This window comes from Canis aureus, chromosome 17 (genome assembly GCF_053574225.1).
Source record: "Canis aureus isolate CA01 chromosome 17, VMU_Caureus_v.1.0, whole genome shotgun sequence".
Taxonomy (NCBI): domain Eukaryota; kingdom Metazoa; phylum Chordata; class Mammalia; order Carnivora; family Canidae; genus Canis; species Canis aureus.
This window is the reverse complement of record NC_135627.1, coordinates 4,264,547-4,290,693: the sequence shown is the minus strand read 5'-3', so window position 1 is coordinate 4,290,693 and position 26,147 is coordinate 4,264,547. Positions and strand designations below refer to the sequence as shown.

Genomic DNA, 26,147 nt, shown 5'->3' with positions numbered 1-26,147 from the left:
TGATAAGAAATCTGTGCACCAAAGTCATTCTCAGTTAAATTAGTGATCTATGCTATAATGGTGCTGAGTAATCAATGATACTGAAATGAAGTGAGTTCAATAATTAGCACACATTTACCTCACAAGTTTGCAGTTTGGTGATTTAGGCTAGTCCTGGCTGGGTGTTTCTTCTGGCCTCAAGTTGCCTTGCTCACATCAGGAGTCAAATGTCTGTGGCTGATGGAGGATGGCTTCGGCTGGATTGACTCCTTTCTGCTCTGCATGTTCCTTGTCTTCCAGTGGGCAGTGGGCTGGCCTGGGCACATGCTCATGGTGGTGGTGGAAGTTAGAGAGACTCAACACACTGGTGGCTAAATGCCATCAGCCAAAGCAAGTCACATGGCCAGTGGGAGAAGAAAGTGAAGGCACAGTACAGAGGGTGGGAAATCAAGCCACTGAGATGATGAAGCTAACACACTGCATTGGGGTGCAGCAAACTGTCATCTTGGTTCTGTCACCAGCATCCAGCATGAAGAAAAGTACCCAATCATGTTATCAATGAATATTTTAGGTATTTAAGATTTAGAATATTCTTGGGGCACCTGAGTGGCTCAGACAGTTTAGCATCTGCCTTCAGCTCAAGTAATGATCTCAAGGTCCTGCGATTGAGCCCTACATCAGGCTCCCTGCTCAGCGGGGAGTCTACTTTTCCCTCTTGCTCCCCTCCACCACCACCACTCATGTTCACGCACTTTTTCTCTCAAATAAGTAAATAATTTTTTTAAAGTTAAAAAGAAGAATTAGAATATCCTTATTCTATTCTACGTCAAAGAATTCTTATTCTTTTTCTTCCTTAATGAATATTTAAGGTATTTAAGAAACATTAATGGTATTTAAGAATATTCCTAAGTAGATACAGACTTGGGGAGCTGGGTGTTCATACTTTACTCAGAACAGCCTAGGATGTGTCATTTAAGCCACAATATCTCTGTGAGAGGTTCTGATAATCTGTTTTTTTGTTGTTGTTTCTGTATGAGAGACAGACAGAGGGCTCATGCATGCACATGCATGTGCATGATGTGAGGGGGTGGGCCCTCAGAAGAGGGAGAGAGAATCTTCAGCAGGCTTCAAGGCCGACCCAAGGCTCCATCTCATGACCCTGAGATCATTTCCTGAGCTGATATCCAGAATTGGATGCTTAACCGACTGCACCACCCAGGTGCCCCAATAATCTGTTGTTTTGTGCTGGCTTCCCCTTTGTCACACAGCCCTCCCCAACACTGGGCTCAGCCACACATTGGATCATGGGGAACAAAGGGTTTCACTGTGTAGGGGCACATGGTAGTGGGCATAAAGGGCCATGCCACAGCTTTCAAGACTCCAGCCTCTTCTTGTAGTGTCTTCAGATCACACAGGGGCAGCGCTAAGACACAGGTCCCTGCCAACCTGAGAGGGTTATACAAAACAACCACCACTTCTCTGTGATCCAGAAAAGAACACTGCCATGACAGCACCAACAAATGGGTGTTCTAGAATGCAAGGGGCCCTTTATTGTCTGTAGATCTCATAATTAGCTCAAAGGAGACAGAACAAGAAGGTCTTGCTAAGGGTTCTTCAAAGCACCAGGTGAGTCCTTGGCTACTTAGGGAGAGGCTAATCCAATTCATCATCTGTGAAGAGAGAGCAAAGGTAATGGCCTGATCACCCCTAGAATCAAAACCACATCAGTGAAGGGAACAAACATTTCAGAGAGTTACAACTACTCAGTAGGTGTAATTACGTGTCTAAGCATCCTGACATATTTTGGATCCTTGAAATAAATTTGGTTTATTTCAGACTTAATTATGCATTATAGATTTTGTGTGTGTATATGTGTATATAAACCTTAAAGTGTCTTACATAATGTATATTTATATCTTATACATAAATTTCACATACATGTACATATACACATGTATATTTACATACACACAAGATATTTCATATACACAAAAATTCAATCAAATTAACTAAGATTCTCAAAAAATATCTTCTTTGAAAATATTTTATTTATTTATTCATGAGTAACACAGAGAGAGAGGCAGAGACATAGGCAGAGGGAGAAGCAGGCTCCCCATGGGGATCCTGGTGCAGGACTTGATCCCAGGACCCTGGGATCACCACCTGAGCCGAAGACAGATGCTCAACCACTGAGCTACCTAGGTCCCCCCCAAAATATCTTTTAATATTTGGATAAAATAAACTGAATTACCTAAAGGGAAACATACTCCCCCTCCATCTTTTTAACAGAGAAAAATCCTCCCATTGCCATTATGTCACTTCCTGAGTATATAGCATAGTGGTTAGCATCATACCATTTATCAGTGATGCACACTTTGGAGAATTATTCTATCTCTGTAATTTACAAAAGGGCAATATCAATTATAATTACACACAAGTTTGTTGTGGGAATTAAGAATGTATAAAAAGCTTAGCACGGTTCCTGAAACACTGCACTGGACCACACTGGTGTAGTCCTCTATCCCTAACTTGGTGATTCTGATGTTGAAATCCCCAACATTTAATTTAAATAAAATTCATAAAGGACCTATAGTGCACAGAATCCTAGCAGACTCTGTATGGATATAACAAGGAAAGCACTATGTGGAGGTTGCCTTACTACATAGAGGAAAACAATATGTTATAATGAAATGACACACACAAAAAAACAAAAGTCAAGGGCACTAGAAAGATCTTTGAGCAGTGATGGCTGGAGAATGAGGTGGGCATCCAAGGGGGGTTGAACTTTGGGGTTCCTTGCAGGGAAAGGAGGGATTTTGAGTAGCGACAAAGGCAGAGAATGCAAACACTATTCATTTATTAAATCAATTGACATTTATGTTGTGCTACTGGGTGCCCAGCACAACAGGAGGAACTCAGAACACAATGGAAGATACACAGTTTGCTCTGGAGATGTGCTCAGTAGTAGATGGAGGGAGAGAGACATGGCAACAGGCTATTACGAGTTTGTGGGATGGTCCTAGGAAGGCAAGGTAGCTCAGATGACAGGAGGGTAGTAAGGAGGACAGAGGGGTTTCTGGAAGAGGTGACCCATGGGCTCCACCAGGCAGGATAAAGTAGAATCAGAAAGGCAGGGGAAAGGGGGCATTTGCAGCAGAGACTAGAATATGCACACGGCTGGAGGCCTGAGGATAAAAATTAGAGGTATTCCAAGCTGTTGAGGACTGCTCACATGTAGAATGAAAAAGGGAGCTGATGGGACTTAAGGCTGACAAGATAAGCAAGGGACACACAATTAAGGGCCGTCTATGCTAAGGATTTAGACTTGTATCCTGTAGGAACAGGAACTGAAGAAAGGATTTCAGATAAGAGAGAAAACATTTGCACTTAGAAAGGCCACTTTGGCTGCAGTGTGGAAGCTGATTGGTAGGGTCAATTCTGAAGGTGGCGACAGCAGGGGTTCAGACCATGGGAAATGATGGCTTGACCTGGAAGCCTGCTCTGAGGATGAATGGTAGTAGAGGACCCCGCAATAATTGAATCTCACTGTCACGGGATCCCTGGGTGGCTCAGCGGTTTAGCGCCTGCCTTCGGCCCAGGGCGTGATCCTGGAGTCCCAGGATCAAGTCCCACATCGGGCTCCCTGCATGGAGCCTGCTTCTCCCTCTGCCTGTGTCTCTGCCTCTCTCTCTCTCTGTGTGTGTCTCATAAATAAATAAATAAATAAATAAATAAATAAATAAATAAATAAATAAATAAAATCTTAAAAAAAAAAAAGAATCTCACTGTCAGGGGAGAAGTTACAGATGTCTCTTGGGTTTTTCACATGCTGTTTGTATTAGTCAGGAGAATGAACCAAAGCTTTGGTAACAACACGTCTAACACTGCAGGGGCTCAACACAACGAAGTTTTACTTTATTTGGCACTCAGTGTGCAGTCTGAGGCCAGCAGAGTGACGCTCCACCAAACCGTGTCTTTTGTCCTGCAGCATGTCCTGGGACAATTCTTCCTCTGGGCCCCAGAAGAAGTATGTGAGTGATGAGGGAAACCTCAGGACTAGGAATCTAAGGAGCCACAAAGCTGCTGTCCATGGTTCTCTGCCAGAACACGGTCACACCATCCCCTCGTAGGTGCAGGGAGGCCTGGGCAACATGGTGTTTCTTTGCATCAGGCTGGAAAAGAAACCAGTGTAGCACAGCATTGTCTGTGCCAACGTATCCTATTTTGAGATAGGAAACACTGGAAGAAAAACAAGTTTGAGGAATAAAGCAGAGTTCAGTGTAGAACCTACTGAGTTTGAGTGACCCATAGAACATTTGGGGTCTACAGATGGAGACATGGAACATTAATTCTAAGTGTCAGAGCTCAAAAGATGATTATGCATTGATGTTAGCCATTCCAGGAACAATCAGCTTTTGCTTGGTAGACAAAGCAGGTGCATGTGTGGGAGCGCACAGGGAGAGCACCCATGGGGAGGACCTCGGGGGAAATTAACTTCTAAGGGAAGCGTAGAAACACAGGAGGCCACAAAAGGGAACGAGAAAGAGGCACCCAAGACCTATCCTATCGTCCCAGAAGCAGAACCATGGATTAGATGGCTGAAGGGGTAGCAGAATGTACTGTTCTTTAGTATTGCAGAGAAGTCAAGAAGTTAAAACAGAAAAGTCCACTGGCTACAGCAAGAGTGTCCATCAACATCCCTAGAGAGAACAGTGTTGGTTGCCTGTTGAGGCAATTGCTAGATTTCAGTCAATGGGAGACAGGAAAATAGAGAGAGGGATAGAGCCGGTGAAAGTAGGTGTATCTTTCCAGTGCACCTGCTGTGTAGCTTGGGAAACGGGGAGGTTAAAGAGAACATTCTGTCATTTTTTTCTGCATTTTTTTTTAAGGGAGAGACCTTAGTAATTTTAAATATTGGTGGGCAAAGGGGACTTGTAGAGAGAAAGTGCAAAGCAGGGTGTATAGGATAACTGACGGACCTAGCACTGTGAAGGGCTCAAGAACAGATTCTGAAGGTGAAAGGATCAGTTTGGAGAAAAGCGAGGCCCTCTCCCCCTTGCACAGGGAGGTGCTCGCTGGAGGCCATGGCAGGTGCAGAGGCACACACTTCTGGGGGGGGGCATCGTGGCCGAGCCCTCTGGAGTCAGATACTTTTGCACAGATTGATAATCAGCTTCTCCAAGGGTTGATACCCGTTCTGTGTGGTTTTGCACAAGGGGAGTGCAGGATTTAAGGAGGAACAATCAGAGTCCAGACCACTCTTATCAATGACTTTCCCAAGGGCAGAAATAGGCTGTGTACCCGGCGGGAGAGGTCCACTGCTGGCTGACTCACCCAAGCAAGCTGGTTGTGAGATGTTCCTGGTGAGCACCTTGCTTATCAGGCAAGTTTGACATTGTTATAAAATATTTTATTTGTGAGTAATCTCTATACCCAACGTGGGGCTCAAAATCACAACCCCAAGATATCATGCATGTTGGGTATTTTTAAGGTGAAGATTGGGTCAAAGGTTGTAAGTATGTTGTAATGTATATACTTTCAAAATTTGGGAGAATTTTCTCTTTTCAAGTTCTCTAAATGTTTTGCCGACTTTGGTATGGGTATAACAATGCCAGGAACAGTGGCAATGTGAGTTCTTGTGTCTCCATATTGTCGATCTGGGATGTGATTTTATATTAAACTTTTGTGGATTGTGACATCTCCTGTCTCATTGTTACTTTTATTTTGATTTTTTTGTACTATTAGTAAAGGTAAGCATCTTTCCATATGTTATTCGGCACTTTAATTTCTTTTTTTATGTATTATTTGGACATGTCCTGCTTATGTATAGGGTAGTTTATAATCTTTTTGTCAATTCTTAAGTTCTTTTAAATAAAAAAAAATTGCTATTTCCTCTCCTATGAGTGGCCTACAATTTTTAAGTATACTTTTAAAATTCTCCCCAACACATACTGCATATTTCTTGCTAAATTTAACCTCCCTTCTGGGAGGACATTATTGTAAATTATATTTTCATTTCAATGAAAGATAAAAATATTAAACAGTGTTTTTGTCTGGGTATATTAATGAAGCCAACCACTTTCTGACCTGTGTTTAATAGTTTTTATTGTATTTATCATATTTGTATATAATAGCTGGTGTTTTTTCATTTAATTCCGTGGTGTTTAAGTATAGGGTTATATATAACACCTGTAAATGATCACTTCACCCCCTCCTTACTAGTTTCATATATTTTTAAAAGATTTTATTTATTTATTCAGAGAGAGAGAGGTGAGACATAGGGAAAAGCAGGCTCCCTGCAGGAAGCCCAATGTGGGACTCGATCCCAAGACCCAAGGGTCACTCCCTGGGCCAAAGGCAGATGTTCAACCACTGAGCCACCCTGGTGTCCCTAGTTTCACATTTTTTTCCACTCTTTTGTCTGTCTAGTTTGACTAGTAACTCCTGAGACGAGGAAGTGATGCCAGCAGATGCTTTCCTGCCCTGCCCTGATCGGCCAGGATTGCTCTCAGCTCTTCTCCATTAAGCAGGAGGCAGGTTTTGACTTCATGTGTGTTCTCACCCAGTAAGGAGTGTTTACTTCTTCCTATTTGATAAAAATGGTTTTCTTTAATCAGGTATGGTGTTGGAATTTTTCTTATGTCACTTTTGCATCAACAGAAATGACAAACCAGTGTTTTCATTGTGATGTATATTAATTTCTTACCAAGGACTTCACTACAATTGCATTCCTGAATAAATCTCTTTGTGTGGGGTCATTCTTTTCATGTGTGTTGGAGTCTATTTACTCTGCGAGGTATTCACACGTTGCTGTGTTTTCTTCTCTATGAGCTGAAGCTTCCTTCTGACTCACTCATCCCTTCCGATGCCAGCAACTTCCTGGAGGGAATCATAATGGCCTCTCTCTGTGTTTTTCCCTGGCCTTTCAAATCTACAATGAGACACTCTTACTGGTGGGCTCAAAACTCTGAACTCTTACGGGAAAGGGTGTACTGAGAACTGTGTCTCCCTGATTCTCCTGGACAATGGAGATAAGACGAGAATGTATGGGTGGTTTGGCTGGAGTAGTTAAGAGACATCATCACAGTTGTTGCCAAAGAATCGACTTTCAGGTCTTCTCTGTTTTACTTCTTTTTTAATTTTAAATTCCCAACTCATCGCTTTTTTTGAAAAATATATCATTAGTTCTTTTCTTCTCCTTTGCTTTGATATGCAAATCCCAGGAAATGCCTTATTTGTTTTAATCCATTCTTTTATTTTTTTACATTTCTTTTATTGTTGTGTTCATTTAATTACTTAATTAATTTTTTAGAAAGTAGACTCCACACCCAACGTGGGGCTTTAACTCAGGGCCCTGAGATCAAGAGTGTCTGTGCTCTACCAACAGGTGCCCCTTTAATCCATTCCCATTGATTTTTTTTTCATTCCTATTGATTTAATCCATTATTTAATGACATCAATGAATTTTATCTGAGTCAGTGAATTTTATCTGAGGACTGCTATATCTACATCTTAAATTTCTGTTACTTAGTGAAATACATATGTCTTCTCCTGAAAAGACCATGCGTCCTTCAAATTTCAGTGAAGTCAAGCCAGAGCCTTTAAAAGGGATGAACGTAAACATTTCCAGCCTGTGCCAGGAGTGTGTGTTGACACTTTTTTTTTTTTTTTTAATTTGGGCACACATACAAAATACAGTGTAAACTTTATGTCTTTTCATTTGATAATGACACTCCTAATTTATCCTAAGGAGACATTTAGAAATACACAGACAGCTTTATATAAGAAGTATGTTGGAGTCTCTGGGTGACTCAGTTGGTTAAACATCGACTCTTCGTTTTGACTCAGGTCATGAGCTCAAGATCAAGCCCTGTGTTAGGCTCCATGCACAGTGTGGAATCTGCTTGAGATTCTCTCTCTCTCTCTCTCTCTCTTTTTCTTTTTCTCCCTCTGCCCCTCTCTCCCTCAATAGATGAATAAGTAAAATTTATTCATTTAAAAAAATAAATATATTTTTAAAATAAGAAGACTATCAATCTCAGTTCTATTTACAAAATTTAAAAGCAGCAAAAAAATGTCAAACATTGGAACCATGCTTAGATATAAGCTGTGATACATCCATATAATGGAACATTCTGCAGATGGTTTTTTTTTTTTTAATTTAAAAAAATTCTAAGGCATTAAAAGTTATCTTCTTGAAAATAAAGATTCAGGAAAATTATTAGATTTTAAAGTGGAAAAAGAGTTTACATCTCTTAAGAATAGTATGTCTCCAATTTTGTAAGACAACTATTTCACAAATACATGTCAACATGTTTATAACAATCATTTATGGATGTCAGAGATATAAATACATTATATTTTAAATATTTTTCTCAATTTCTTCATGTTATTCATTCACTGTTTTTATAGTAGTAGAAAAAAATAAACATTTTTCAAAACAGGTAGGAAATAAGTCCAGTTTAGTAAGCAGCCTGGACATATAACTCACCAAATAAAAATGTTTGGAAAGCAGCCTGGTGCTGCTTTTTTTCTAGAACATGCTATCTGTAAATCTTCTGGGTCTCCTGCAGTGATCAAATCTTTCACTTTCAAAATTATTCCTCAGCATGTACATTTAATAGTTAGTTGAAGTGATATACCAAGTAAAGAGATTTTAACTGAAGTACTCCCAACTAAACAGGAGATATCTGGTCTTGTGTTTTATAAGATGGAAAGCAGATGTGTATGTTTGGGAGCAGGAGAGAAGAATCTCCCATTTCTTCCTTTTATTAATGGGACGAGTCTCTAAAATAGTTTTGGATATTATTCCTGGACCTGAATGACTGATAGGCAAGGTTAGAACCGTGGGCCACATTTCATAGGAAGTATTCATCAGATAGAAAACCGTGAGACAACTGCATGGTAGCATTCTTGATTTTTCCAGGCTCAGTCTTAAGTTTTTAAACATTTTATTGTGGAAATTAAAAAAAAACAACAACAACAACAATAGAAAAGGAGTTAATGTTGTATAAAACTGTTCTCATGAATACTATTCACAACTTACATGGAAGAATTCAGAGTTCCTATAGGACATGAGTCAGAGAGTGGATGAGCTTTCTTAGATCTATTGTAGCAAGTCATTCTAAGTAGAAAGAGCAAGACAAAAAAAAAAAAAAAAAAAAAAAAGGTGTGTGTGTGTTTGAATTCCCCTGGAAATTATTGACATTTGAAAACTATTTCTGTAAATTAAAACTAGACTACATGAGGCAAGATGGTGGAGGAGTAGGGTCCCCAAGTCACCTGTCCCCATCAACTTCCCTAAATAACTTTCAAATCATCCTGAAAACCTACGAATTTGGCCTGAGATTTAAAGAGAAAACAGCTGGAACGCTACAGAGAGGAGTTTGTGCTTCTAACAAGGTAAGAAGACGGAAAAATAAATAAATAAAATAAATAAATAAATAAACTAATTAATTAATTAATTAATCCAGTGCGGGAGGGGCCCCACGAGGAGCCAGGCTAAGGTCGGGGGGCAAGAGCCCCCAGGACAGGAAAGCTCAGTCCTAGAGAAGCAGGACTTTAACAATCTTCCCAATGGAAAGGCCCTCGCAGGGAACTCGGGCAAAACCGTTGGAGGGGCAGTGGAGCCTCCAGGTTCTCCGTGTCACTAACAGAGGAGGGGCCTCCAGGGGAGAGCCCACCACACACCGCAGGCCCAGTGCGTTTAAGGGCTGGAGCGCCACCGGCAGGGCCTCGGGAGCAGCTCAGGCGGAGGCTCCAGGCAGAGGGGGCTGCGCAGCCCCGGGAGTGCAATTCCAGTGGTGCAGGCCCGGGATCCCAGGGCACCGGGGGACACAGCCCAGGATCCTGTGCTCCCCCCAGGACAGGTGGAGGTGGGGAGGGCACAGGACAGTGAGGATGCTCCTGCCGCCAGGCTCCCCAGAGCTGTGCATATCAATGCCCCCAGCCCCTGGAGCATCCAGGCCAGTGCGGACTGGGAGCTGTGGTAGTTACTGCAGGAGCTGACTCCAAAACTGGGGACCTGGCCACTGCCACTGCTGCTGTTCCTCCTGATGTCACCTTGTGCCTGGGAGGATCAGGGCTGCCAGGGAACAGGGGCTTCACAGGATAAACAGCTCCCACTGAGCCGTGCACCTGGCAGGGGATGGGGCAGCTCCCCCAGGTGCACACACCTGAGAATCAGCACAGCAGGCCCCTCCCCTAGAAGACCAGCTGGAAGAACAGGGGAAGAGCAAGTTCTTGACCAAGCAGTGCTGGAAAGCTCCAGGGGAAGTCGAGGGATTTATAGTATATAGAACCAGAGGATACCCCTCCTTGTTTTTGTTGTTGTTGTTGTTCTTTGTGTTTTTGTTTGTTTTTCCTTTTTTTTCCTTCCTTTTTCCAATACAACTTGTTTTTAGCCACTCTGCACTGAGCAAAATAACTAGAAAGAAGAACTCACCACAAAAGAAAGAATCAGAACCAGTACTCTCTCCCACAGAGTTACAGAATTTCAATGTCAGAAAGCCAATTCAGAAGCACAATTATAAAGCTACTGGTGGCTCTGGGAAAAAAGCATAAAGGATTCAAGAGACTTCATGACTGCAGAATTTAGATCTAATCAGGCCAAAATTAAAAATCAATTAAATGAGATGCAATCCAAACTGGAGGTCCTAACGACGAGGGTTAATGAGGTAGAAGAACAAGTGAGTGACATAGAAGACAAGTTGACAGCAAGGAAGGAAGCTGAGGAAAAAAGAGAAAAACAATTAAAAGACCATGAGGATAGGTTAAGGGAAATAAATGACAGCCTCAGAAGGAAAAATTTACATTTAAGTGGGATTCTAGAATGCGCTGAAAGGGACAGAGGACCAGAAAGTGTATTTGAACAAATCATAGCTGAGAACTTCCCTAACTTGGGGAGGGAAACAGACATTCAGATCCAGGAGATAGAGAGATCCCCCCCTAAAATCAATAAAAACTGTTCAACACCTCAACATTTAATAGTGAAACTTGCAAATTCCAAAGATAAAGACAAAATCCTTAAAGCAGCAAGAGACAAGAGATCCCTAACTTATATGGGGAGAAGTATTAGATTAACAGCAGACCTCTCCACAGAGACCTGGCAGGCCAGAAAGGGCCGGCAGGATATATTCAGGGTCCTAAATGAGAAGAGAATGCAGCCAAGGATACTGTATCCAGCAAGGCTCTCATTCAGATTAGAAGGAGAGATAAAGAGCTTCCAAGATAGGCAGAAACTGAAAGAATATGTGGCCACCAAACCAGATCTGCAAGAAATATTAAGGGGGACTCTGTAAGTCCAAAGAAATGATCCACAAAAACAGGGACTGAATAGGTATTATGATAACACTAAATTCATATCTTTCAATAGTAACTCTGAATGTGAAGGGGCTTAATGATCCCATCATTAGATGCAGGGTTTCAGACTGGATAAAAAAGCCAGACCCAACTATTTGCTGTCTACAAGAGACTCACTTACCATCCAAATGGTCCTCAAAAGAAAGCAAGGGTAGCAGTCCTCATATCAGATAAATTAAAGTTTACCCCAAAGACTGTAGTAAGAGATGAAGATGGGCACTATATCATACTTAAAGGATCTATCCAACAAGAGGACCTGAAAATCATCAATATTTATGCCCCTAATGTGGGAGCTGCCAAGTACATCAATCAATTAATAACCAAGGTTAAGACATACTTAGATAATAATACACTTATACTGGGAGACTTCAACACGGTGCTTTCTGTAAATGACAGATCTTCTAAGCACAACATCTCCAAAGAAACAAGAGCTTTAAATGATACACTGGACCAGATGGATTTCACAGATATTTACAGAACTTTACATCCAAATGCAACTGAATACATATTCTTCTCAAGTGCACATGGAACTTTTCCCAAAATAGACCACATACTGGGTCATAAATTAGGTCTTAACCGATACCAAAAGACTGGGATTGTCGCCTGCATATTTTCAGACCATAATGCTTTGAAACTAGAACTCGATCACAGGAAGAAATTTGGAAGAAATTCAAACACGTGGAGGTTAAAGACCATCCTGCTAAAAGATGAAAGGGTCAACCAGGAAATTAGAGAAGAATTAAAAAGATTCATGGAAACAAATGAGAATGAAGATACAACCATTCAAAATCATTGGGGCACAGCAAAATCAGTCCTGAGAGGGAAATACATCACAATACAAGCATCCCTCAAAAAAACTGGAAAAAAAATAAAATACAAAAGCTAACCTTACACCTAAAGGACCTGGAGAAAGAACAGCAAATAAAACCTACACCCAGTAGAAGAAGAGAGTTAATAAAGTTTTGAGCAGAACTCAATGAAATCGAGACCAGAAGAACTGTGGAACAGATCAACAAAACCAGGAGTTGGTTCTCTGAAAGAATTAATAACATAGATAAACCATTAGCCAGCCTTATTAAAAAGAAAAGAGAAAAGACTCAAATTAATAAAATCATGAATGCAAAAGGAGAGATCACCACCAATACCAAGGAAATACAAACGATTTTAAAAACATATTATGAACAGGTATATGCCAATAAATTAGGCAATCTTAGAAGAAATGGTCGCATTTCTGGAAAACCACAAACTACCAAAACTGGAACAGGAAGAAATAGAAAACTTGAACAGGCCAATAACCAGAGAGGAAATTGAAGCAGTCCTTAAACACCTAAGACACAAAAGTCTGGGCCAGATGGCTTCCCAGGGGAATTCTATCAAACGTTTAAAGAAGAAACAATACCTATTCTACTAAAGCTATTCTGTAAGAAAGAAAGGGATGGAATACTTCCACACTCGTTCTATGAGGCCAGCATCACCTTAATTCCAAAACCAGACAAAGACCCCACCAAAAAGGATAATTATAGACCAATATCCCTGATAAACACAGATGCAAAAATTCTCAAAAAGATACTAGCCAATAAGATCCAACAGTACATTAAGAAGATTATTCACCATGACCAAGTGGGATTTATCCCCGGGATGCAAGGCTGGTTCAACATTCATAAAGCAATCAACGTGATAGGTCATATCAACAAGAGAAAAACAAGAACCATATGATCCTCTCAATAGATGCAGAGAAAGCATTTGACAAAATCCAGCATCCATTCCTGATCAAAACTCTTCAGAGTGTAGGGATAAAGGGAACATTCCTCAGCATCTTAAAAGCCATCTATGAAAAGCCCACAGCAAATATTCTCAATGGGGAAAACACTGCGAGCCTTTCTCCTAAGATCAGGAACACGACAGGGATGTCCATTCTCACCACTGCTATTCAACATAGTACTAGAAGTCCTAGCCTCAGCAATCAGGCATCAAAAAAGGGAAAAAAAGCATTCAAATTGTCAAAGAAGAAGTCAAAATCTCCCTCTTTGCAGATAACATAATACTGTACATAGAAAACCCAAAAGACTCCACCCTAAGATTGCTAGAACTCATACAGCAATTCGGCAGTGTGGCAGGATACAAAATCAATGCCCAGAAGTCAGTGGCATTTCTATACACTAACAATGAGACTGAAGAAAGAGAAATTAAGGAGTCAATCCCATTTACAATTGCACCCAAAAGCATTAGATACCTAGGAATAAACCTAACCAAAGAGGTAAAGGATCTATGCCTTAAAAACCACAGAACACTTCTGAAAGAAATTGAGGAAGACACAAAGAGATGGAAAAATAGTCCATGCTCATGGATTGGAAGAATTAACATTGTGAAAATGTCAATGTTACCCAGGACAATGTACATATTTAATGCAATCCCTATCAAAATTCCATGGACTTTCTTCAGAGAGTTGGAACAAATAATCTTAAGGTTTGTGTGGAATCAGAAAAGACCCTGAATAGCCAGGGGAATATTAAAAAAGAAAACCATATCTGGAGGCATCACAATGCCAGATTTCAGGCTGTACTACAAAGTTGTGATAATCAAGACAGTGTGGTACTGGCACAAAAACAGACACATAGATCAATGGAACAGAATAGAGAATCCAGAAATGGGCCCTCAACTCTATGTCAATATTTAACAAAGCAGGAAAGACTATCCACTGGAAAAAGGACAGTCTCTTCAATAAATGGTGCTGGGAAAATTGGACATCCACATGCAGAAGAATGAAACTAGACCACTCTCTTACACCATACACAAAGATAAACTCAACATGGATGAAAGATCTAAATGTGAGACAAGATTCCATCAAAATCCTAGAGGAGAACACAGGCAACACCCTTTTTGAACTTGGCCACAGCAACTTCTTGCAAGATACATCTATGAAGGCAGGAGAAACAAAAGCAAAAATGAATTATTGGGACTTAATCAAGATAAAAAGCTTCTGCACAGCAAAGGATACAGTCAACAAAACTAAAAGACAACCTACAGGATGGGAGAAGATATTTGCAAATGACGTATCAGATAAAGGGCTAGTTTCCAAGATCTATAAAGAACTTATTAAACTCAACAGCAAAGAAACAAACAATCCAATCATGAAATGGGCAGAAGACATGAAGAGAACTCTCACAGAGGAAGACATAGACATGGCCAACAAGCACATGAGAAAATGCTCCGCATCACTGGCCATCAGGGAAATACAAATCAAAACCACGATGAGATGCCACCTCATGCTAGTAAGTATGGTGAAAATTAACAAGACAGGAAACCACAAATGTTGGAGAGGATGCAGAGAAAAGGGAACCCTCTTGCACTGTTGGTGGGAATGTGAACTGGTGCAGCCACTCTGGAAAAGTGTGTGGAGGTTCCTCAAAGAGTTAAAAATAGACCTGCCCTACGACCCAGCAATTGCACTTCTGGGGATTTACCCCAAAGATACAGATGCAGTGAAACGCCGGGACACCTGCACCCCGATGTTTCTAGCAGTAATGTCCACAATAGCCAACCTGGAAGGAGCCTCGGTGTCCATCGAAAGATGAATGGATAAAGAAGATGTGGTCTATGTATACAATGGAATATTCCTCAGCCATCAGAAACGACGAATACCCACCATTTGCTTCAACGTGGATGGAACTGGAGGGTATTATGCTGAGTGAAGTAAGTCAATCGGAGAAGGACAAACATTATATGGTCTCATTCATTTGGGGAATATAAAAAATAGTGAAAGGGAATAAAGGGGAAAAGAGAGAAAATGAGTGGGAAATATCAGTGAGGGAGACAGGACATAAGAGACACCTAACTCTGGGAAACAAACAAGGGGTAATGGAAGGGGAGGTGGGCAGGGGGTTGAGATGACTGGGTGATGGGCACTGAGGGGGGCACTTGATGGGATGAGCACTGGATGATATGCTAGATGTTGGCAAATTGAACTCCAATAAAAAAAAAAACTAGAAAACATGAAAGAAATTTATCTTTCTCATCACTGGGAAAAGTAGGTGTGTGCCTATGAGAATGGGTGCCTTCTTTTTGTCCTGGTTATAACACAAATTTTAACATTCTTCTTTCTGTCTTTATTATTCCTTTCCTCCACTGAAATGTTCATTCCATGAAGGCAGCTGGTCTGCTTCTTATGAGAACTTGTGTACTCATTACATATCTTACATTTCTATTTGATGAAAGAAGAAATGAATGATCATGCCTCAGAGTCAGTGACATTTAAAATCTGTTCAGATGATCACATGTATAACTAGGTTATTTTAATCTTTTCAATGGAAAAGTAATTTCAATAACAAGGAAAAGAAAACTGGGTTTCAAGTATATGATCGGGACAAAATAAACTTCGTTTCTGCCACAACAAAAACAGCCAATGTAAGGCAAAAGACCTTGTATCTATCTGTAAGCGGAATTATAAAGTCCTAGGGGAGAAAGACTTCTGATCCAGAAACAGCTTATTAGACCTCTGTGAATTTTCCGAATGTGTTTTAAGAGCGATGATGATGGAGACAGAGGAAATGGGCCATTATATTTATTATTCCTATTTTGAAACATAGAGTCTAAACTTCTCTAATAGTGACTTTTGTTTCTTTTTTATGAAAGAAGCCCTAGAGCATAATAGTGAAATCATTGCTTCTAAATAAGTCTAAAGGCATTTTCAAAACTACCTGGTTAGAAGGCTAAGCCGCACATCCTCAGAAGCACCGCATCTTGAGATTTGTTTCATCAATGACTCTTGGATTTCTAATAAAATTCCTGCAGTGTCTTTCAATTTCAAGTAATTATTGGGAGTCAGTTTGGAGCGTTATTTAAGAATGCAGTCTTGGTGCTGGACAACCCAGTCAGAAGCTGTGTGACTTGGGGCAAGTTACCATCATCAGGTTCTATTTTAAAGTGCGAATTAATAACAGTGGCACCAATGTGAGGATTAAATGTTGGAAATTCGTAGGTACAAGTGGAACAGTCTACATAACAAGGTTGCTGTTTCTTCACTGCTCTTATGATATTACCATGATTATTATCTGATTCTCTAGGGAGCCGCCACTCACCTTGAGAGCTGCCTGGATGATCAAGGAGCACATGCGCTGAGTGACATCCATGGCCTTTCTTTTGCATTTATTTTCAGTTTCCCTTGTCATTTCTGGTTCCCTCTCTTTCACCCCAGGAAGTTCCCAGACGGGCACCTGCTCACTGGCCTTGCCTGTTCCACCAGGAAGGATCATGGCAGCAGGACACACAGTGAGGGAATTCAGTAAGTCCTCTCCACCCAACATGTATTTCAAAAAGGAAGAGCTAAGAAAAGCAGAGCTATTACAGTGAAAATCAGAGTTTTCAATAGTGGGTAGATAGATGGCAATGTAATCCAACCTGAGTTCATCTAGGTTAAAGATCATTTTGTAGAATCCTGCATTAATCAGAATACTAGTTTACATAGTTGCACCAGGCATGGTCTAATTATTGCATCTATTAATTTATTTGTTCTCTTCACAAACTTACAAGGCAGTTGCTATCATTGTGCCTATTTTATGGATAAGCACACTGAGGCTCAGTGTAAGCTCCTTGCATCAGAACACTCTGATTTTAAGTGGCAGAGCTGTGGAACCATAGCACATGCCTGTGGTCAATGCACTGCAGCTCAAGCCATGCATTCACACACATGTGCATTACACATGTTAACCCAGGAGACTCATCTGCTTGAGGGATCTCAGATGTATCATGACACTTACTGGACCCTTGTGCTACCTTCCTTTTCTTCTGAAAGTAGGAAATCTTGTGCAGTGGCTTTCCTATATACCCTATGGTTTATTCTGAATAGTGTCCGTTGTTTGATATATCCTGACAGCTTCATGACTAGTAGTTTAACCTATTTCCCAGTTTAAACATTAATAGTGGTCTGAAGTATTTCTCAGCGTGTCATGCTTAGGGCAGGCTGCGTCCAGACCTTTTCTCTGACAAGGAGAGCAGGCCTGAGGATGCAGTAGGAACTGAAATATGGAAGTATCTGGGTTGTAGAAATGCATCAGGGAATATCCATGGAGTGCTGCTGGGCCTTCTGTCACCTTGCCCCATAACTTCAGCTGTGGCTGTTGAAAAGGCATCAAATCTTGCAAATCTCAGGTCACCCTGGCATTTTAGGTTATAAAGAATAAGGGGACTCCCCCTATCTGTGGCCTCCAGGTGCTACCTTGCATCAGGTAAGAATTCATGAGGGGAGAAGGTGAGACAGGATGCTCACGCACAGCCCCATGTGTCCAGGTTTGCACCATGTGGTAACCAGTCTGATAATCACTAAGTGCAAGTAACCAGAGCCACGTTAGATGTTTTTACTGTTCTTGGAATCAGAGGCAGTTTGATGGTCATTTCTACTTATTTTTGCTCTGAATAGAATATAATTAAGTGTTCTGAAACCAAAAACACACATGATTATACATTATTGGTGATCTCTTTAAAATATTACTCTACATTTGTTTTCATCTTCAAGTGAAACAAATTGCAAATTCCTAGAATGCTTTTTATATATTAAGGTACAATAAGGGGCTCTATCATTGTGAAATGAATATCAGAGTGATTGGGTCACCAAAGGTTTCTACATTATTCCACATTAAACATGAAATGATCAGTAAAAGTAAGACTAAGGTGACTATGAGTGCATTTATCAGAGAGAAGAAGCCCGGCTACTCCAGCAAGTTAATTATTTCTCTGAAGAGTCGTTACATTTTGGGGAAAAAAAAATGGGTAAGTCCAAGCACGTAACTGTATGAATTATTTTTTGAAACTTATTTTTCGTTGCTGATGACTAAGGCCTATGGCCCTTCCTTGTTCCTCACAAAACTGTTTCAATTGCTTGATTCCACACTTAGCAAATTCCTAAAGAAAAAAGTCACCGAAGGTCCCCTCTCTATAGCAATCTCCATCTCCACAGGCGTCGGTCCAAGGCTGCTCAGAAACATTCATTGCTGATTTTCTGGGTCCATTTCTTTCACTAAACCATTAGGTAGTGCGTGGCAGAGAAACAAGACTCGGCAGTCTCCTGGTTTTGAATAATCACAAGTCCAGAGCAGAGGAATGATCTGTCAATAGAGTGACTCCCAGCAGATGCAGCTCTGCTGTGCAGACCTGCCCATCGGATGCCACCGGTACTTGTCACCAGGTATTATGGTCGGCATTGATGGAATTATCAACTTTCTGATCCTCTTCCTGAAGACCCAGTATGTGGCCTGCACTCTGCAAAATTTGGCTTCAACCTGCTGCATATGTCACAGAGCTGGACATTCCTACCAGAACTGGGATTTGGGAAGTTTTATGCATGGAAATGATACGAGAGCTTGTTGGCTTGTTGAATGTGCTGCTAACACCACAACACTCGACAAAGTTCTGGTGTGCACTGTCAGTATAATAACGTTGTCGAGAGAAGAAATAGATTAGTTTGGCAGACTTCAGTTTTAGAAAACTAGAGAGAATGGCAATGTGATAAAACGTTGTGCTGGAAAAGACCATTATAATTAATGACAAGAGAAGTAATTTCTAAAGGACTAGAAGGGGAAGAAACTGCTTATTTTACAGGGACAGTGGAGTCCAGTCCTAGAAGAGGATTTTCATTTTGGTGTTTGGTTTCCAAACCCTGTGAACCTGTCGAAAATATGGGTTCCAAGAAATAAAGACAGAAAAAAAAACAAAACAAAACCCCAAAAACTGGGCTCTGAAAATGAGGGCTAACACTTTTGTAAATCTGCCAAGATTCTCAATACAACTGCCAAAGTTTTGATGTTCAGAAAAACACAGAGGAACTGCTAACATGCATGCCGCATAAATGACCATTCAGCGAATGAATGCTGTAGCTTATATGTGCCTGCTTTCCCTGGCTGACTAATATATCAAGCATGGTACTTGTTTTGTGCTCTGAAAAACTTTCCCCATTACCATAGTAACCTCTACATGTTGGCGGAAGCTGATGTCATTCAAGGTATTATTCATTCTTAGTGAATTGATACTCAGCGTGCTAATAAGTCTCAGGAAGATAAAAAGCTCTGAGTATACATACTGGTTAAACATTACTTAACCCTTTTACCTCACACAGTCCTCAAATGCCCGCTGAGGGGATTACTGAGGGAAATTAAAATGCAGCCTGGACTTGGGATGATTTTATAGCAAGGGTCACTGTCAAATAACAGCTTACTCTGCTCAGTGGGTTATATTATTGTGTTAGTCTGCTCAGGTTGCCACCAGTAAATGCCACACATTGGGTGGTTTAAACACTAGAAATCTATTTTTGCACAGTCCTGGTGCTGGAAATTTTTATTTCTGGGATACCCTTAACAGTTAGCTGCCTTCTGGCTGTGTTCTTACGTGATGAGGAGAGAGGTTCTTGTGTCTCTTCTTATAAGGACACCAGTCCTATTGGATTAGATTCCCACCCTTATAACCTCATTTATCCTTAATTACCTCCCTGAAAGCCCTATTTCCAAATACCATCACATTGGGTATTAGGGTTAGAATATATGAATTGGGGGGTGGGGAGGACACAACTTAACAATCATCCTACCTCTCTTGTATTCAAGAACAAAAACCTAGTTAGTACATTTTTAGTGTTCTAATTTTATTTGAATAGGAAGCCAAGACCGAGTTAATGGATAATAAAGACCAAGATAAAAAAATAAAAATAAAAAAAAAATAAAGACCAAGATAATCTTGACCTGAACCTAAGCACCAGGCTGGTATCACTGTAAACATACCCCTGCGTCTGTATGTTGCAATTGTATGTATACATAAGCGTACATTAAAAATACTAAAAGTTCATTGGCATTTAAGAACAAAAGGAAAGAATTGTGACGTTATATTTTTTTACCATTAATATAAATTCAAACATTCTCCTGCATGTCTCAACTTAGTTTAGTTTTTTTTTTTTTTTTTTTTGGTTTTATTTACTTATTCATGAGAGGCACAGAGAGAGAGAGGCAGAGACACAGGCAGAGGGAGAAGCAGGCTCCATGCAGGGAGCCCGATGTAAGACTGGATCCCGGGTCTCCAGGATCTGGCCCTGGGCTGCAGGCGGCGCTAAACCGCTGAGCCACCCGGGCTGCCCTTAGTTTAGTTTTATACTTGGATTTGTCTTCTGTTGGAAATATTTATTGTAGTGTTGACAGGAACTCTAGGAGTCAAAAGCTGGATTAACTTTCTACTGAGAATGTGCATAGAATCAATCACCAGGGCCTCCTGGGTGGCTCAGTGGCTGAGCGTCTGCCTTGGTCTCAGGGCATGATTCCAGGGTCCTGGATCGAGTCTCACATTGGGCTCCTTGCAAGGAGCCTGCTTCTCCTTCTGCCTATATCTCTGCCCCTCTCTCTCTGTGCCTTTCATGAAAAAATAAATAAAATCTTAAAAAAAAAAAAAAGACCCATCACCAGTATATTCCAGGTAATGAAGACCCGATTTAAAGTATGCTGTGGGCAGAGCACAGAAAAACTGGTAATACACAATAGTAGTGACTTCCACTTCACTGAGTCATTCAGTAAGTGTGTATACATTTGGTAGGTAGGCAATAACCTTCTAGAAAGCCTTAATTTCAGGAACAGCAAGCAATGCCTAGGTCTGAAACAGAGAAGAAGCATTAGTAACTGCTATGGTCTGAGTGTGTGTGTGTCCCCCACCCCCCACCAAGTTCACCCGTTGAAAACCAATTGACCAACCTGATGGTATTAGGAGGTAGGGTCTTTGAGAGATGATTATGTGAGGGCAGAGCTTTCAGGGATGAGATTAATGTCCTTATAAAAGGAATCCCACAGAGCTATGTGAGGACACAGTGAGAAATATGGCCTCCTTACCCTTATCCTTGCATCCTGATCTCTGACTTCCAGCCTCAGGAAATATGAGAAATACATTTCTATTGTCTGCAAGCTCCTCAGCCTGTGGTGTTTTGTTCTAGCAGCAGGAACTAAGATTGGAACTAATGAGGCCAGAGAGGCTAAAGGAGCCATGTCTCTAGGGCCTATGCTCAAATCAGAGGTTGACTTGGACTCTACCAGAGGCCAAACAAGGAAGAGGTTTGTTTTGAGGGATGTGGCATGCCAAAATTTCATTTGGGAAAAATAACTCTGATGAGATGTTAAAGGTCCCTGGCCTTCCCTTGTCCATTCTTCATGACTGGGCCCTTCCTGCCATTTAGATCTTATCTTAGATACCATCTCCTTAGAGAGGCTTTCCCTCTCCATATAATCTAAATTCTTTGAATAGAACTTGCCTCCAACTGATATTTGACTCATGGGTTGTTAGTTTCTTTGTTTTGTTTGTTTATTTGGTTGTTTGTCTCTCCCATCTAAAACAAAAGCTTGACAAGAGATGATCCATGTCTGCATGACCATTGTTGGAAAGGAGGTGGTCACATAGGGGTGGTCAATAAGTACCTATTGAATGAAGGAATGAATAAATCTGGGCAGGGCTGGTGACAGGAAAGCCAGTAAAAACCTTATGGCAGTAATCTAAGCAAAGAGTAAGAAAACCCTAATTAAGTTAGTAGTATGGAGGATGATTCGGAATATAGATATTTGAGAAACATTTAAGATGCAGACTCGACTGTATTTATTGCCTAATTGAATATAAACAATGGCTATGAATACTGACACGGAGATCGTGCCCTAATGGGCATAAAGGACCACTTGGGGTCAATGGGACAGGAATGGCAGAAGTTGATGATCTGATTTCTGATTGGGGCAATCTGCTTTTTTAGAGGGACAGTATTTAAGTGAGAATGACTTATCAGAATTGAATATACTGATCTGACTTTAGAAGAAGTGCGATAACACAAGGAATAGATGCAACAGAAGACTAGGAGTGAAATCTGCCAACTTTGGCATGAAAGGATGAACAGGAAGAGAGGAGTCCATAAATAGGAGAGCGGGCAGGGAAATAGAAGGGAAACAAAGTGTGGGATGATTATCAAGGCCCGGAAAGAAGAGACTTCCAGAAAGGTGGAAGGGATTACCATCATAGGGGCAATAGGGAGTCACATAAAATAAATGGAAAAGTGCCTCTGGGATTTGACAATATACAGTTTATTGCTGATTATGGAAACTATGGTTTTAATGAAGTGATGGAGACAAGCACCGTATTTTGATGGCTTGAGGAGTGAAGAGAAAATGAGTCAGGAGATCCACAGAATTAAGTTATAAAGAGTGAAAATGGCAGAGAGATAACTCAGTAGTGATTGCCAGTGACTGGAGCACAATTTCCTGGGACATATTTGAGTGTATTTATAACCAATAGAGAAAAGAAGTAAAAGCTGGAGGAGACAGACTGTCATGAAGTTAGTTCCCAAAGAAGAGAGGAAGTCTTAGTGGAGAAGCAGGTACTAGTCTTGGAAGGACCCTGGAGGAAATACAGGAGCACACATGAGAGGCATCTGTGCGATCTCATCCCCTGGACTCCTGCTTCATTGCAGATGGGCCAAAATTAGTTGTAGAGGCTCAAATTCTGGTTTGGTTAAGAAAGAGTGACAAGGATGGGATCTACCTGCTTACATGAAGCAACTAAAAAATGGAACCGAATATATGAAACAATAGTTGTCAAGAAATGGAGCATCAGACAATGAAGGAGAGCAATTCCTAAGAGATGAGAAGAAGGAGAGCCCCAGGGGTGCTGTGGTGCAGGAGATGATGAGGCATGAGGTGGAACCTGGGACTCCTCGGCTTGACAAGATGGAGTAGAGAGTCAGGGTTGACAAGAAGGGCTAGGTTCCTATGGGAGACTTCTAGAGAAGCATCAGACAATGAAGGAGAGCAATTCCTAAGAGATGAGAAGAAGGAGAGCCCCAGGGGTGCTGTGGTGCAGGGGATGATGAAGGGGATGATGAAGGGCTAGGTTCCTATGGGAGACTTCTAGAGAAGACAATGCATGAAAAGATCTCCAAACATGCAGAGGGTCCCCACTAGTGTCCTGAAGAGCACTGAAGGGCCACATTGTCACTGAGAGGGAATTATCAGGTGGGAGAAAGCACCAACTACAGGAATTAGAGTGAACACTTCTCGAAGTTTATGTGTCTGTGTCTACAGGTCAGACTGGAAAGCCTCACTCTAGCCATCCTGGGTTGGGTAGAATTCTCAGAAGCATTGGGTCTCATTAGTGGAAGATAGTTAGCTCTAGACTACATGCTGCTCTGCCCTCCCCTACCAAATCTTAAAAGCAAGACCTAAGAAAATCCAATTGGTTTTAAGTAACAAAAGTGCATATCAGAACAAATATCAAAAATATTTATAGGAATGCAGCAACATCTAACATGCAGAAGGCAAAATGCACAATATCTGGCATTCAATAAAAAAAGTTATCAGGCTTGGGGTACCTGGGTGGCTCAGTTGGTTAAGCAACTGCCTTTGGCTTGGTCATGGGTCACGATCCCGGCCCCACATTGGGCTGCCTGCTCAGCAGGTAGTTTGCTTCTCCCTCTCCCTCTACTGCTCCCCCCACCAACTGCCCCACTTGTGTGCTCTCTCTCTCTACTTTCTCTCTCAAATAAATAAATAAATAAATAAATAAATAAATAAATAAATAAAATCTTTTAAAAAAATTATCAGGCTTGCAAAGAAGCAGGGCAATTCTATCCATAATGAGGAGAAAAGTCAATCACTTGAAACCAGAACTGACAGGGATGTCAAAATCAGAAAGCAGGGCCACTAAACTGGTATTCTAGCTGCATTCCATGCATTCCAGAGCTAGAGGGAAGACAGGGTGAGTGAAGTAGAGACAGGGACTATATTAAAACATTTGAATTTAACTCCCAGGAATAAAACTGACAGTGTCTGATGTGGAAAATATATTGGGTGGCTTTATTAACAAATTAAAAAACACAGAAGAAGAGATCATTGAACTTGTAGACATAACAATGGAAATAGCTCAAAACAAAATGTGGGGATAGAATCTAGAAGGCCCCAGATACTGTGGGCATCAGTGAACTGTGAGGAGTTGTAACACGGCCTGATAATATGCAAGTTACTAGGATCGTCACAAGGAGTATCCTCCTGTAACTTCTACTCAGTATCTTCTTGGAGGTTCCAGCCAGTTCAATAAGGCAAAAAAGAGAAACGTACAGTATCCAGGCTCAAAAGAAGTAAAACTGTGTAATCTGCAGATGAGATGTTCATCTACACAAAATCATATAGGAGTACCCAATAAACATTTACATATTTGCGGATCGCCATAATCAATTATACTGCAATAAGGCCGTTAAACATGTCAATTGTTGGAATATTTTCCCCTCCAATAAGGCTTAGGTTTTGATCTTTACTTCTATTCCTTCGAAAAAACTGACTAAGCAAAGAAAATAGGTCTTTCTGGTGTTTCCAGGGACCAGTGAGGCAGTCCTAGCACTGTAGTGAATGTTGCTGAAGTTTTAGGCAAGAAGGAGAGGAGTCATTCATTTTCAAGGCCAGGAGTTGCTTCAGGAAAGTGGAATAAATGGGAACGAATGTCTGTGGGTTATTAACACATTTGCTCTTTTGAAAAATAACTGACTCACAACAATGAGTACTAGACACAGAGGGTACAGAAACGAACAAGAGACCACGTTCCCACTTCTAGGGAGTTCACTTCCTGTTCTAGGGGACAGAAATCCAGCAAGCAAGTGAGGAAACACATCTTAAGAAAATAAAGCAAAGAAGAGAAGACAAGTTTGAGTATGGAGGACAGGAAGGCCTCTCTAGCGAGGTGGCATTTGGGAAGAGACCCATAGAAGTGAACAGATGCACCACTTGCCTGCACCTACAGTGGGAGATGGAAGAGCTCCAGGGACTGTGAGCCCAGAGAAGGCAGGGAAGGGGTGGGAGGTGATGACAAGCACAAAGGCCATTAAGACTTTGAAATGGATGGGAAGCCCTGAAAGGGTTTTGGTAAAGGGGAAATGAGACCCCATTTGGATTTTAGAAGGATTGCTCTAGCTACTATGTGAACATGGACTGTAATGCAGGTAAGAGTCACTCAGATTGTGATCTAGAGGCCATTCAACAACCCACATCATGGACAACAACGGCTTGGACCAGGTGATGATACAACAGGGCGTGATGAGAAGCTGGGAGACTCTGCCAGGGATCTGAAGGGGAAGCCAACAGAATTTGCCCCTGGACTACATGTGCAAGACAGAGAAGGCTCCAGGCTGACTCCCAGGGGTTTGGCCTAAGCACATAGAAAAATAGCATTGCTCTGTCCTTTGAGGGGTAAGAGTGGAGGATGCTATGGAACAGCCTTGAACAAATGGGTAATGAGGAGTAGTTCTGTGACACAACCAAACAAAATTGTTTTCATCTTTATGGGGGAAAATATTAGTCTGATTAAACCCAATATCTGATTACTAAGGCCCTTGCTCCACAGTGGTAGAAAACAGGCCACATTGAACAGACCAAAGTCTTGAAGGAACAGCACTCTACATATGAATTTGAATTACCATTCACAGAAAAAAAAAAAAAAGAAAAAAAAAACCTCCCAAAAAGGCGATTTTGAGACCAAACATGAGCATGTATTCATTCTGTAAATTAAATCCTCTAGGTTTGGGGTTTACCGGCCATGTTAAGAATTCGTTTTAAAGGGAGAATGGGATTCTGGTTGCATGCCTGAGATCCCTAAACCCTCTTGCTTAGTTTTCTCACCTTCCCTCCTAAGAGCTGTGAGTCACTTAGACAAGGATCCCTCGTTCAGGCTCTGCTTCTTGGGAGCTTGGCCTGAGACATGTAAACACACAGACAGCCTTACCAGGGATTTAGAGATCTGATCACCTGAGAAAGCAAGGACTGCTTTTC

At 41.2% G+C, this 26,147-nt stretch overlaps 1 long non-coding RNA gene across 3 annotated transcripts; it reads left to right on the top strand.

Annotated features, from left to right (window-relative positions):
• Positions 1-1,542: 1,542 nt before the first annotated feature.
• Positions 1,543-6,592, top strand: LOC144287418 (uncharacterized). Of its 3 annotated transcripts, XR_013355225.1 has the most exons (3): positions 1,583-1,668; positions 3,968-4,105; positions 5,261-5,635. It is a non-coding gene; the product is annotated as an uncharacterized LOC144287418 (long non-coding RNA). The 3 variants fall into 3 exon arrangements; XR_013355224.1 differs by lacking the exons at positions 3,968-4,105; positions 5,261-5,635 and adding an exon at positions 6,409-6,592 and having other exon boundaries at positions 1,543-1,605; XR_013355223.1 differs by lacking the exons at positions 3,968-4,105; positions 5,261-5,635 and adding an exon at positions 6,409-6,592.
• The last annotated feature ends 19,555 nt before the right edge of the window (positions 6,593-26,147 follow it).